Raw genomic sequence first — 13,135 nt, forward strand, 5'->3', positions numbered from 1 at the left:
CTAGAGATCGAGACCATCCTGGTCAACATGGTGAAACCCCGTCTCTACTAAAAATACAAAAAATTAGCTGGGCATGGTGGTGTGTGCCTGTAATCCCAGCTACTCAGGAGGCTGAGGCAGGAGAATTGCCTGAACCCAGGAGGCAGAGGTTGCGGTGAGCCGAGATCACACCATTGCACTCCAGCCTGGGTAACAAGAGTGAAACTCCGTCTCAAAAAAAAAAAAGACCGTGGCTGAGCGTCTAGTCAGTGTTTTGAAGACAGATCTTTAAGGCTGGTTTCTCGTTAGGCTGTCCTAGTTTCATGAGAACAATCAGATTTGTTATTAATAACTAGGTTGGTTTTACTACAAAATTTATGAAGCCAAAGTCAGCTTGGTCTTTATGTCAGACCAAGTGTCATCCAGGGAGCACCACCATCCTCTAACCACAGGACCTCAATGCCAACATTATCTGTGGTCTCTAAGATGTGTGGGATCCTGGTTCTCAGTCGGACTGAGTCAGAGTGGTTGTCCAGGGCAAGAAGGAGACACTGAAAACTCTGAAAGGGTCATAGTCTACACGGACCAATGGAATCCATTCTTTTATTTAAAAAAGAAAAAGAAAAGAAAAACTGGCCAGTCATGGTGGCTCACACCTATAATCCTAGCACTTTGGGAGGCCAAGGTGGGAGGATCGTTTGAACCCAGGAGTTCAAGAGCAGTCTGAGCAACATAGTAAGACCTCATCTCTACACACACACACACACACACACACATACACACACACACACACACATTAGCTGGGTGTAGTGGTGTGCACCTGTGTTCCCAGCTACTCAGGAGGCTGAGGCAGGAGGATTGCTTGAGCTCCAGAGGTCGAGGCGACAGGGAGCTGTGACTGTACCACTGCACTCCATTCTGGGCAACAGAGCAAAACCCAGTCTCAAAAAAAAGGAAAGAAAAAACCCTAAGTGTTAGCGTAGGGAACGTTGTGGCAATAAAAAGTCTAACTCAGTGGCCCTCATGTAATGTGGGCTGTTCGGGCTCGGAGCATCACATGCCCTTGCTGGCTCACCAACCACCAGCATTAAACAAGGCATCAAACTGCCGCCTCCATCGGGGCGAGGCTTGTGCTGAGCCACCCGCACCTCCTGCCGGGGCTCCTGCATGGTGGCAGCAGGTGGCTGTGCCAGAGGCCGTCAGAGTTCGGGTGGCCTGTGATCACTATCCCTTAGGATTCTGAGGTGGGCGGGGTTGACTTCCTGTGCCGTGGGCCCAGACCCACCCTGCAGCTAGCCCCCTTTGCCTGGCTGTGGCATACATTCACTCCAGCCCTGCAATAGGGACATAACATTTATTTATTCATTGTTGTCCTTCATCATGCCTGAGGGCGAAACAGCGAGGTGCCCATGCCAGGAGCTTTATCTAAACTCCTTCTAGAGAAAGCACGGCTGTTGTCTGCGGCCGCTCACTCCCCGACATGCCTGTTCTCTCACTGCAGTGTGAAGATGAACCATCCCCCAGGCTATCCTGTGAGACACAAGCAGTGAAAGTTTCTGCTCTTTGCCTTTGGGGGCTTTACCTGAACTTGAAAGTTACCTTATTACCTAAGACACACTTGAGTTTCGTAAAAGCAAGCAAGAAACGTGGTTCACTATAAACTTGGGAGAATTCTTTTCTTATGTTAGTTTTTAAAAATAAATAGGAACGATGGGGCAAGTAAATCACCTGGGGATTCACCTGGGCCTTCAGCAGCATGAGGCTGGCATTGGGTCATGGCATTCTTTGTGGTGACGGTGCAGAGCAGGGCCAGGAAGGGCTGGCGTCCGGGGCTCCAGCTCCAGCCTCCCTCTGCAGCTCCTTGTCAGTGTGGCCTTGACCAGGCCATTTCCCATACGTGAGTGCAGTGGACCCAACCCAAGCCCATCCAGATAGCCTTAGGCTGTGAGCGATGGATGGGCTTGAGTTGGATCAGTGCTGACCCTTAAAAAAAGGACCAGTGCTGACCCTTAAATAAGGAAGCCTGGGGCCAGGTGCCATGGCTCACGCTGGTAATCCCAGCACTTTGGGAAGCAGAGGTGGGTGGATCATGAGGTCAGGAGTTCAAGACCAGCCTGGCCAGCATGGTGAAACCCCGTCTCTGCTAAAAGTACAAAAATTAGCCAGGTGTGGTGGTGTGCTCCTGAAGTCCCAGCTAATCATGGGCTGAGTCAGGAGAATCTCTTGAATCTGGGAGGGGGAGCTTGCAGTGAGCCAAGATTGTGCCACTGCATTCCAGCCTGGGTGAAGAGTGAGACTCCGTCTCAAAAAAAAAAAAAAAAAAAGTAGCCTGGGTTTCTTTCTAAAGAGGATCCTGTAAATACCTGTTGTTTCACTTACCCTGAAGACAGACACACACAACACACAAAAACATAGACAAGCACATATACATACTCACATACTTATAAACATGTACACATACACACATATACACATATGCACCCACATACAGATACACACATACATACATGCACATACATACACACCTCACACGTACATACACACATACACATAGGCACATGCACATATATACATGCATGCACACACATACACTCCTCACACATACTTACTATACCCATATACATATGCGATTCTCATCCCACATACATATAGACACATGCACACAAATATACGTGCACACATATTCACACACATACATATAGACACATGCACACACATATACACCTCACACATACACGCATGCAAACACACATATGCACATGCATATGCACCTTACACACAGACACATACACACACATCTACTCACATGCATAAACATTTACTCAGCAAATTTTCTGTCAAACCTGCTGCTTCCTGTGGCTCTCCACATTGAGGCTGCTGCCTTTCTCTCCTTTAATTTTTTTCTAAGAAATTAGGTTTGGTTTTGTTTGTTCAATTTATTTTGCATTACAAAACTTTGGAGCTTATTTTATGTAATAATATTTTTCATAATTTATGAAAAAACACATGATCCTTGCTTTAAATAGTCCAAACCTATGAACTAGCCAGATCTGGGCACGTAGGCTGGTGCAGGGAGAACAACACAGACTTTGGAGTTAGACAGCCACGGGCTCGAATTCCTTCTTTGTCTTTATTTGCTGAGGGTTTGGGCAGATAACCTCTGTGAATTTCAATTTCCTTCTCTGATAAATGGAATAACAATAACCACCTCATAAAGGTTAAGTGAAGGATTAGAGGAAAAACGTGGATGTGTGTGTGAAAGCTCCTGGTCTAAGCAGATGCTTAATCAAGGCTGAGCCATCCCTGAATAATCCCCAGGTCTTCTCAGGAGAAGATCTGGTCTGCGTACAACCATCTCAGAAGTGCATTTTACACACACAGATGTGCATACACAATACGCATGTGTACAGAGACCAGGTAGTCTGAGCAAGGATTTGACCCTGCAAACCCACGTTCTTGCTGTACCGTACCTCTGGCTTGTAGCTTTTGGCTATGCGCTGCCCTCTTCACCCTGACCTAGGCAGACCCCTTTTGCCCCTAGTCTAAGAAGTGATTCTCAGCTTTCAAGTGCTCTGGACTCATGTGGAGGTGCGGTTCAAGCACAGCCTATGGCGCCCCATCCCAAGAGCTCTTCTGAGTCACTGGGTCTGGGATGCTCCTGAGAAGCTGCATTTCTAGCAGCCTGGTGGCGCCGATGCTGAGGTCTGAGGACCACACTGAGAACCACTGCTGTATGTACTCTGACCCATCTCTGGGCTCCTTGGAATTGTACACTGGAGTTACAGGGTTGCAGTAACCATATCTGGAAAATGGGCTTTTCTTTCCTTAAATATTGCATCCAATAACCAGACTGTCAGCTTTCTCATTTACAGAGGACCGACCGAGTTGTATTTCATAGAGTATGAAGCATGATTTTAGCTGCCTTATATCTTCAAGGCATCTTAAATCTTGGAAATTATTTTGAATGGCTTGCTAACCCTGAAAGGGTTAAAAAAAACAAAAACCAATTTGGAAAAATACTGGTGGGAAAGTGCTGGGGAATCTTTGTCTTTCTGTCCCTTTATTCCTTCATCCCCTCATTCCTTTCCCCCCCAGACTCAGTCCTGTCCCTCCCACCCACTAGCTTGTGCCTAACCATCCTGGGCCTCAGTGTTTTCCTCTTGGAGAGCAGGGGATTGAGTCTGAGAATCTTTGTTCTGATTTCTTGCTTTTCCTGGTCCCTCCATGAAAAGGACTAGGGGAATGAAATGATTTCTTGATTTTCACCAAATGAAAGGTGCCTGGACTCTGGGTAGATGTAAACTAAAATAGAGGGTGCTGACTGGGTGAGGTGGTTCATACCTGTAATCCCAGCACTTTGGGAGGCCGAGGCAAGTGGATCACTTGAGGTCAGGAGTTTGAGACCAGCCTCGCCAACTTGGCAAAACCCCATCTTTACTAAAAATACAAAAATTTGCCAGGTGTGGTGGCACATGCCTGTAATCCCAGCTACCCAGGAGGCTGAGAATTGCTTGAACCTGGGAGGTGGAGGTTGCAGTGAGCTGAGATTGTGCTACTGCACTCTAGCCTGGGCAACAGAGTTAGACTCAGTCTCAAAAAAAAAGATGGTGCTGAGGTGCAGCCCTGGAGCTACCCTCAGGCCTCCCCCGTAGGTTCCACACAGCTGTCTCCCTACCATCCCCACCTGCCCCATTTGTTCGTTTTACTTCCTCAAACCCTGTACCCCAGCCCAGGGAACCCCTCCCTGCTCCTCTCTATTTCCTTCCCAGGGCTGCATTCTGCATTTACCCCTCAAACACCTGGAACTTTGCACAATAATTGCAAATATTACTGAGAACTCAGAATACTTTCTGAGTCCAAGCCCATTGTGGGGCTCTGCCCTCACTGGCTGCCCCTTGAGTATGAATCAGCACCTGAGTTTACCTGTCTATTCCCACTCCTTAAAGACACTTTGGGTGTTACATTTCTTTGGTATCTCCATTTTGCTGAATATGCCAAGCCTTTCACTATGCAGAGATATTCCCTCTGGGTCATTTGGCTCTCAGCAGAGTGACTCAGGATGCTTGGGAAAGCCTGACGTGGCCAACAGTGCCTGATAAAAATCATATTCTCAATCATTATTTGTTGAATGAACTGAAATTCAGATTAGTATCAGGTACTTAAGACAATTTATTTTCCAAAGCAAAGCAACCTCTTTTGAATTCATTTCTGGATGTGTATTTTCTCTGCAAAATATATGGCATACATTTTTTGTTTTGTTTTCTATTATGAAGTTATACATGTAAACCTAGAAAGAGGAGCGTTTCTGAACATGAAGCAGCCTTGTCTAAGTAACTGTCTACGTTTCCTGTGAAAAAATACAGGTTTTCCCTCGCAGTGGGCTAGCCTCTGGATGTGGCCCCTGTGTCTCACCACAGTTACAAAAGCAAGGCATTGAGGGGAGGAAGTGAGATCCCTTTTAGCTCTATATTTACTTTTTTTTTTTTTTTTTTTTACATTTTTGGGGTCAATATGTAAATATCATGCCTTTAAAAAATGCATTGCCTTCTTACCTTTGAAATCCCAAGCCCACCATCAGAGAAGAATACTGTTTTCACAGACAGAGTGCTGAAGGTGTAGAAAAGATCTGTGAAAGTGTCAGGGAGAAGGTGTCCCGTGTGGTGTTCTGTTCTCGGTATATCCGAGGGTAGCAGACCTCTGTCTGCAAAGCCTCAGTTCCAGCCTGCACAGGGTTGGGGGGTGGGAATTGGAAGGCGTCCCCTTACCATCAGCAGTGATGCAAAGTTACACAGCGAAGGAACCTCCCAGAACTGTGAATTGGACATGATGAGGATGTCTGGTGCTGGGCTTAGTTCCAGATCATTTAAAATATAAGGGTTCTTTGCAATCCTGGGTATTTTCACCATCAAAGTGCACGAATGGCCGGGGGCTAGAAGGTAGATTCAGATTTGTTTCTGGGACTTTTCTTTTTAGGATCTGTTTAGATGTGTTTAGCGTTCATAGGATAAAAGAAAAGGAACTTTCCCCAAAGACAAGACACCCTTTCCTTCCCACATAAAGTCTAATTTTGCAAGTTTCTCTTTTTATATTCCTTGCACTCTTCCGCTATACCCTTGGCGAAACAACACCAAAGTTTAAGATTTCTCTGCAGCCTACCATGAAAGTCACCGAGCACCATCTAGTTATTAATACATTTGAAGGGCAAAGCTCTACACAGGCATTTTTCTGGGTGCCTGAAACTCAGCCATTCCTTTGGGCTACGATGACAGTAGCACTCGGCCAGGGCGCTGTAAAGAGACAGAGTTACTTCTGAGAGCTATGGCAGAGCCAAGCACGGAAACGTGAGGGACCTGGGTCAGCCTCCAATTCCCAGCATCTGGCAGGGAGAGAGGACAGAGCGTGAAGCAGCAAAGGCCGGAGGCAAGCAGCACTGGCCACACAGCTCGGCCAAGCGCAGAGCTATTCCCGTGGGCTCAGTTTGTCTGCAAACACTGATAAGAAGTTAAACTAAAAACTAGACCACTTAAACACTTAAAACAATTTTTAAATCTTACATTTGTTATCTTTTTGGTAGGTGGCTACGCTTGGGAAGTAAATTGCAAACAGGGTTCTTCAGAATATGTGAGCATCAAACATCCATTTCCCCTTCACAAGTAGCAGTTAGCCATTGTAGATACCTGCACACACCCCCCCAGTGTCCCCAGTGTGGCAAAGGACTCTGGGCTTTGGTGGCTGCGGACTGGCTGGGAAAACTCCCTCTCTGCTGACTTTTCTGGGGGAGTCACTTAACCTGTGTTTCATTTGCTGCATCCTAAGAAGAAGATGTTACCTGCCTCACAGGTGTGCCCGAGAGTGAAAGGAGATGGCATAGCGAAGGTCTGTGGCACAGGTAAGCAGTAAGTGTAGGTGTCCTTGCTGCTCTGCAGACAGTGTGGGGTCACGTCCTGTGGCTTCCATTTGCCCAGGCATCCCGACCCCATCCGCAGTTTGCAAACTGTCTCCAGGGACTGACTTTCCTGGGGACAACTGAACTCTTCAGAGAAAATAGATTTGTGTGAACACATTCTGCCTCTGATCAAACACCTTTGGAAAGCAGGTCTCTCTCTACCAACAAGGGGATGTGATTGTGCCTCATTCCCCTGTAAAACTTGCCCCGGTCCCTTCGGGGCTGATTTCTGCTGATGGGGGTGGGGGGCATTCAGCATCGCTCCCTTGGGCTTCCACCCAGGGGCTCCTAGCCGTTCTCATCTCTCACACCCGTCCAGTGCCTGGTACTGCCTGCTTAACTTAGGGCAAGTACATTTACCCTTCCTAAGTCAGTCCCGACCACCAGCTTACCCGAGAGTGGACTTCACTCCGCAGCAGAAGGCTCAGGGAGGCCGGCGAAGCTTCAGGGCCAGGAGGGTGGCCCCAGGCGCATCCCCCTGAACTTCGGGCTGCTCCAAGGTCTGGGCTTCTGCTCCTCCGGTATTGTTCCTAAGTGGGCTGTGATAGTCCCTCTCTATGGAAACCGGTCCCCTCCCTTGTGTGTATATAAAAGTGACAGATCACAGGGTGGATCGTAATTCCAGACGTAGTGTCTACGCTGGGATGAGATTTCATTTAAAATACAACCAGAACCAGCCGTCCACGTCATGCAGATGACAGGTGCTCCAGCCTCGACCCTCCCACCTCTGCTTCCCACCCCGTCCTCCCGGCACACCCCCACTCCTCTTGCTTCCTAGCAACTTGCTTCATTGATAAAAAGCAAAGAACAAAACAGAACAACAACAACAACAAAGATATAAAAACCCAAAACAAAACAGAACAAAAATCCTGGTAAAGTGAGAAGCAGTGTCTTTGAAGAATTTTATTGCTAATCTTAGTTCAAACTAATCTCAGCTTCCCCCACCTTCCCCTTGACCTACTCCTTTTGGAAATCTAGAGCCCAGACCTGCTTTAAAAGCAGAGAAGGGGTTTGAAGTCCACTGCTGCCGTGTTGTTTTGTGGGTTCTGGCCGTGCAGCGTCATCAAGCTGCACACGTAGTCCCTGTGCTTGCTACACACTCCGTGCCTGCTTCCCACATAAAGTCTAATTTTGCAAGTTTCTCCTTTTACATTCCTTGCCCTCTTCTTCTCAGTGAAACAACGCAAACGTTTACGATGTGTCTGCAGCCTGCCACAAAAGTAACTGAGCACCATGTAGTTATTAATCCATCTGAGAGGCAAAGCTCTACACCTGCATTTTTCCCTGGATGTCTGAAACTCAACCATTCCTTTGGGTAATGATGATGGAGATCATCATACCCCAGAGGTCCAGAGGTTTTCATGGGAAATCGCTTGGATTTTACTCGTTATGCATCCTCTATTTATTGAGGACCTACTGTGTACCAGGTATTGCCAGGATACTCAGGAGTTGAGAGATAAGTAAGTTGTGGCCCCTGATCATACAGGGCACTCATGGTTTAGCAAGGTAGGTAAGGCCAGGCACGGTGGCTCATACCTGTAATCCCAGCACTTTGGGAGGCGGAGGCGGGCAGATCACGAGTTCAGGAGTTCGAGACCAGCTTGGCCAACATGGCGAAAACCCATCTCTACTAAAAACAACAACAACAACAAAATTAACTGGGCGTGGAGGTGGGTGCCTATAATCCCAGCTACTTGGAAGGCTGAGACGACAGGAGAATCGCTTAAACCCTGGAGGCAGAGGTTGCAGTGAGCTGAGATCGTGCTGCTGCACTCCAGCTTGGGTGACAGAGACTCCATCTTGAAGAAAAAAAAGGAAAAAAAAAGAAAGGTAGGTAAAAAATGCTATAGAAGGGAGCAGTCCTGTCCACTCAAGACAGGAGAGGAGAGCAGGAGGGGTTGCAGACAGAAAGGATGGGTCAGCACAGACAGAGCCAGGGATGAGAGGGATGGGAGGGAAGGCAGGCGAGGGAGGGAGAGGTCAGTGGGTGAGGAGGCTGTTCTGCACTGAGGTGCTCCAAAGGCCTGCAGAGTTGGGAGTTTATTCGATACGTAATGGGAAGATGTGGGGACTGCAGTCTTGTGACCCCTTATTCACAGATGAGGAAGCTAAGGGCTGCGAGAAGTGACCCGCCCAGACCCCAAAGGCCGAGGGTGGCAGAGTTGGGTGAGAACCAGGCCTGACGCTGGACTCAGGGAGTGCTCTTTACACTGGGCTGAGCTGATGACACGGGGCCCTGTAAGGCCGGCTGGCTGTCCCCAGCCCCCATCCCAGACGGCTGCTCCTCTCATGAAATTCTTCTAGGTGAAGAGGTAAGTGGCCTTCTGAAATTACTGAAATGATTTAAAGCCCATGAGCATTTGGAGGAACACATGGAAAGCCATCGCGGGGAAGGACCTGAGGAGACTGTGCCCCCTATTTTAAGCCTCTTTGCAGAGACAGAAAGTCGGACCTCCCTCTCTCACTTCTTCCAGAGCTGCCTGGGCTGGGATTCTCTTGAGATTAGAGGCCATATGAAACTGGATCTGTGTTTTAATTCATATTCATTAGTTCACCAGTTCATTCATTAGTTCATTCATTCATTCATTCATTCTAGTTTTTGTGAGAAGGTTTTTGTTCTGTTTTCCATTTCAGATAATGGAGCAGTAATGGGATTTATGCAGGTTGAGGGGTAGATAGAAACCTGAATTTAACTCCCCTGTCTGCCTACGGGCTCTGGGATGCCAGGGGGTGTCTGAGATGTCAGGGGGTCTTGTGAAGACACCAAACGTTGGCCCTCCAGGGCAGGGTTTCCCATCCTCAGCTCTGTTGACATTTTGGGTGAGGTAATTCCTTCGTTGGCCCTTGGGTCTGCCCTGAGCTCTGGGGGAATTTAGAGCATCCCTGGCCTCTACCCATTAGATGCCAGTAGCACTCCCCTCCTCATTTGTGACCTTCTAAAATGTTTCCAGACATGTCCCCTGGAGGCATGAGGACCACTTCCCTACAATAGGGGGTTCAGAGAGGAAGAGGTTGAATCTTGGCTTCTTTCCTTGTTTCCTCTGAACTTCCTAGAAATCCTCCTGCCCTGAGGCCATCTCACTGAGACTGAAGAGTCTCGGTGTTGGTGGCTGTTCTTGGAGTCTGCCATCCCCTCGTCACGCAGAGCAGGCCCATTGGCTCCCACTGGTCCATCCTGGGTGGGCTTTGGCATTGCCCAGTGACTTCCGCTAGCCTGGATGGAGTTCCACACAGAATGCTTCCTAGAGATGAGCCGCTGTAAGGGTACAGTACGGGGTGTAGTTTTCTAGAAACTTCAAGAAATAGTACATTTGCTTTACAACTTGAATGCTGCTTCCACCTGCATCTGGTGGGGGACTGAAGAGAGGCTCGGGCAGCAAGACGATGATTAGTAGCAAAACTGCTGGCAAACAGCGATTTTCCTCCCTCCCATGGCTGACGTGTGTCTGTGGCGAGCTGCTGCGCTTACACTTCTCTCTGGCCTTGGTGAGCCATTGGTGCCTTTCCTGGGGTCAGCATGAGCTTGTTGTTCGGGGATGTAAATGTCCTGTAACGGGTACATAGAGGGCCCGGGTGAGAAGAAAAAGCCGACCAGCTTCACAAGTGAATAGAAATGGCTCATATTTACAAAGCTCATTTCTCCGAAGTGCCCAAAGCACTTTCACTTAATAACATAATTATTTCCTCAACATCTGAGCGTGGGAGTAAAAGAAAGAGATAGAAGAGAGAATCAGCAAACTGCGAGAAAGCTTGATTTACGGGAAAGAGGTTTTGCTGAGGAGCTGGAGGGTCTGTTTCCATTTCTGCCTGCGTTGCTAGCGTGGCTGTTTATTCTCATGGACACCCGAATTCTCTAGTTCTCTGTCTCCTGTTTTATAAAATGTAGACTTTATACATTTTATAGAATGTATAAATTGTGTGCCTTCTATACACAGTTGGTGTGCCTTCCCTATTTGTTTTTAACAAGGATGCTGTCAAGATAGTATTGCAAGAACTTGATAAACTTGTATGTGAACACAGAATATTAGCATCATCTTTCTTCTTCAGTTCTCCCTTATTTTGTCTGACTGATTCTTTGTGACTTTTCACTTTCAGCAGAGCGTGGGTTCACTTCCCACTGTGTTTGTGGATTGTCAGGTTTTGTGTTGTAAGTCTGTCCAGTTTTGTTTTATATATCTGGAGGGTTGGACATATATAAATTGTTCATGTTATCATTTTGCTGCAAACCTCTTTATCCTAAATAATACTTCTTGTAAAGTATTTGCTTTGCCTGATAGTGAAAGAGCTATCCCAGCTTTCTATTGAATCTTGCTGTATTTTTTTCCAGTCTTTTCTGTTTCAGAATTACTTAGAAATGGTATATATTTAAATTTTAAAAATTAAATCTAACAATCTCTGTGTTTTAACCAGGGGCTTTAGTAAACTAATGCAAAAATACTTGACTCCTGGCATGTTTGAATGATTTTCTGCCATCTTACATTGTGGTTTCTATTTGCCCTATTTGTCTACCTTTTCTTCTATTTATTATTGTTTTTTCTTTTCTGCCATCTGCTGCATTGATCAAGTCTTCATTTTCATTTTCCCTGTATTTTACAATCTAAGCATCTAAAGCTATTTAATATATAACTTTTCCTCTAAGCATTGTTTTAGCCACATCTCACGAATTTTAATGTCATTTCACTGTCATTCAGTTCAAATATTTTGAAATGTTTTTCTGTGATGAAGGGTAGCCAACTCTGTCACTCCAAAATATGCCACTTTGGTGTAAGGATTATTTTGAGCTGATGACAGTTTAGGAAAAGTAGATACTATTAATAGGTAAGCTCTTACCCTTCCCATATTTACTAAGGCAGGACATACATTTGTAAAGGTGTTTGGCCTCCTCTCTACCAGGAAGAACAGAGTTAATCCCCTGAGACATCCTAGACTTTTATTAGCCCGGAGGAGCCAGAGAAATCTACTTAACAAACCTTACTCACTAGCCCTTCTCTTTCATTTGTTCCCTCATATATTTACCTTGCTGCAATTTGCCTCCCCTAAAACCTCAAAGTGCTTTTATTTTGTCTTGTCGCTTCTCTAAAAATTTATTGCTCTGTTGCTCTAGAATCCCAAGTTCTAACCACTCCTCAGAGTTTCTCATCCCTGAGTTATCCTGAGTGTGAGCAGGTGCACTGGCCAAGAACTTGTGTTTGTTTTTCTCTTGTTAATCTGTATTCTGTTGATCTAATTTATAGGACCCCAGCAAGGAGGGTGGAGAGAAACCAGGAAGGTAGAGGGAAAAAGTTTTTTAACTTTTCCTTTGTAAACCTGGTGATGATACATTATCTTAGTTTTCTTTTATCTGACAATGTTTTTATTTCCTTTTTACCAGTGAAGAATAATTTTTATGGATATAGAACTCTGGATCAGCAGAGCTTTTTCTTTTCTTTTGGTGTTATAAATATATTGTTTCCTTATCTTCTCCATTCCATTTCTGATGAGAAGTATGTAGCCATTCAATTTTTTCCCTTGTATATAACATTTTTCTCTGGTCGCTTCAAAATTTTCTCTTTCTCTTTGACTTTCAGCAGTTTGGATATAATGTGCCTTGGTATCTGTTTCCTCAAATTTATTTATTTATTTATTTATTATTTTTGGAGACGGAGTTTCGCTCTTGTTACCCAGGCTGGAGTGCAATGGCGTGATCTCAGCTCACCGTAACCTCTGCCTCCTGGGTTCAGGCAATTCTCCTGCCTCAGCCTCCTGAGTAGCTAGGACTACAGGCACGCGCCACCATACCCAGCTAATTTTTTGTAGTTTTTAGTAGAGACGGGGTTTCACCATGTTGACCAGGATGGTCTCGATCTCTTGACCTTGTGATCCACCCGCCTCGGCCTCCCAAAGTGCTGGGGTTACAGGCTTGAGCCACAGCGCCCGGCGTTTCCTCAAATTTATTATGTCTAGAGTCTGCTAAGGTTTTTGAACTTGTGAATGTCCTTGTTCACCAAATTTGGGAGGTTAACTGCCATTTTTTCTTCAAATGTTTTTTCTGCCCCGATTTGTATCTCCTCTTTTTCTGGGACTCCAATTCTCAACATGTTGGCGGTTCTGAAATTGTCCCAGCAGCCTCTGAGGCTCTGTTAATTTTTATCTGTCTCTTTTTCCCCTTCTTCTGATTGGATTATTTCTGTTCTACTTTCGGGTTCACTGACCCTTTTCTGTGATCTCCAT

Source organism: Sapajus apella, unplaced genomic scaffold (assembly GCF_009761245.1).
Source record: "Sapajus apella isolate SASKATOON/1434 unplaced genomic scaffold, GSC_monkey_1.0 scaffold100, whole genome shotgun sequence".
Lineage (NCBI taxonomy): Eukaryota > Metazoa > Chordata > Mammalia > Primates > Cebidae > Sapajus > Sapajus apella.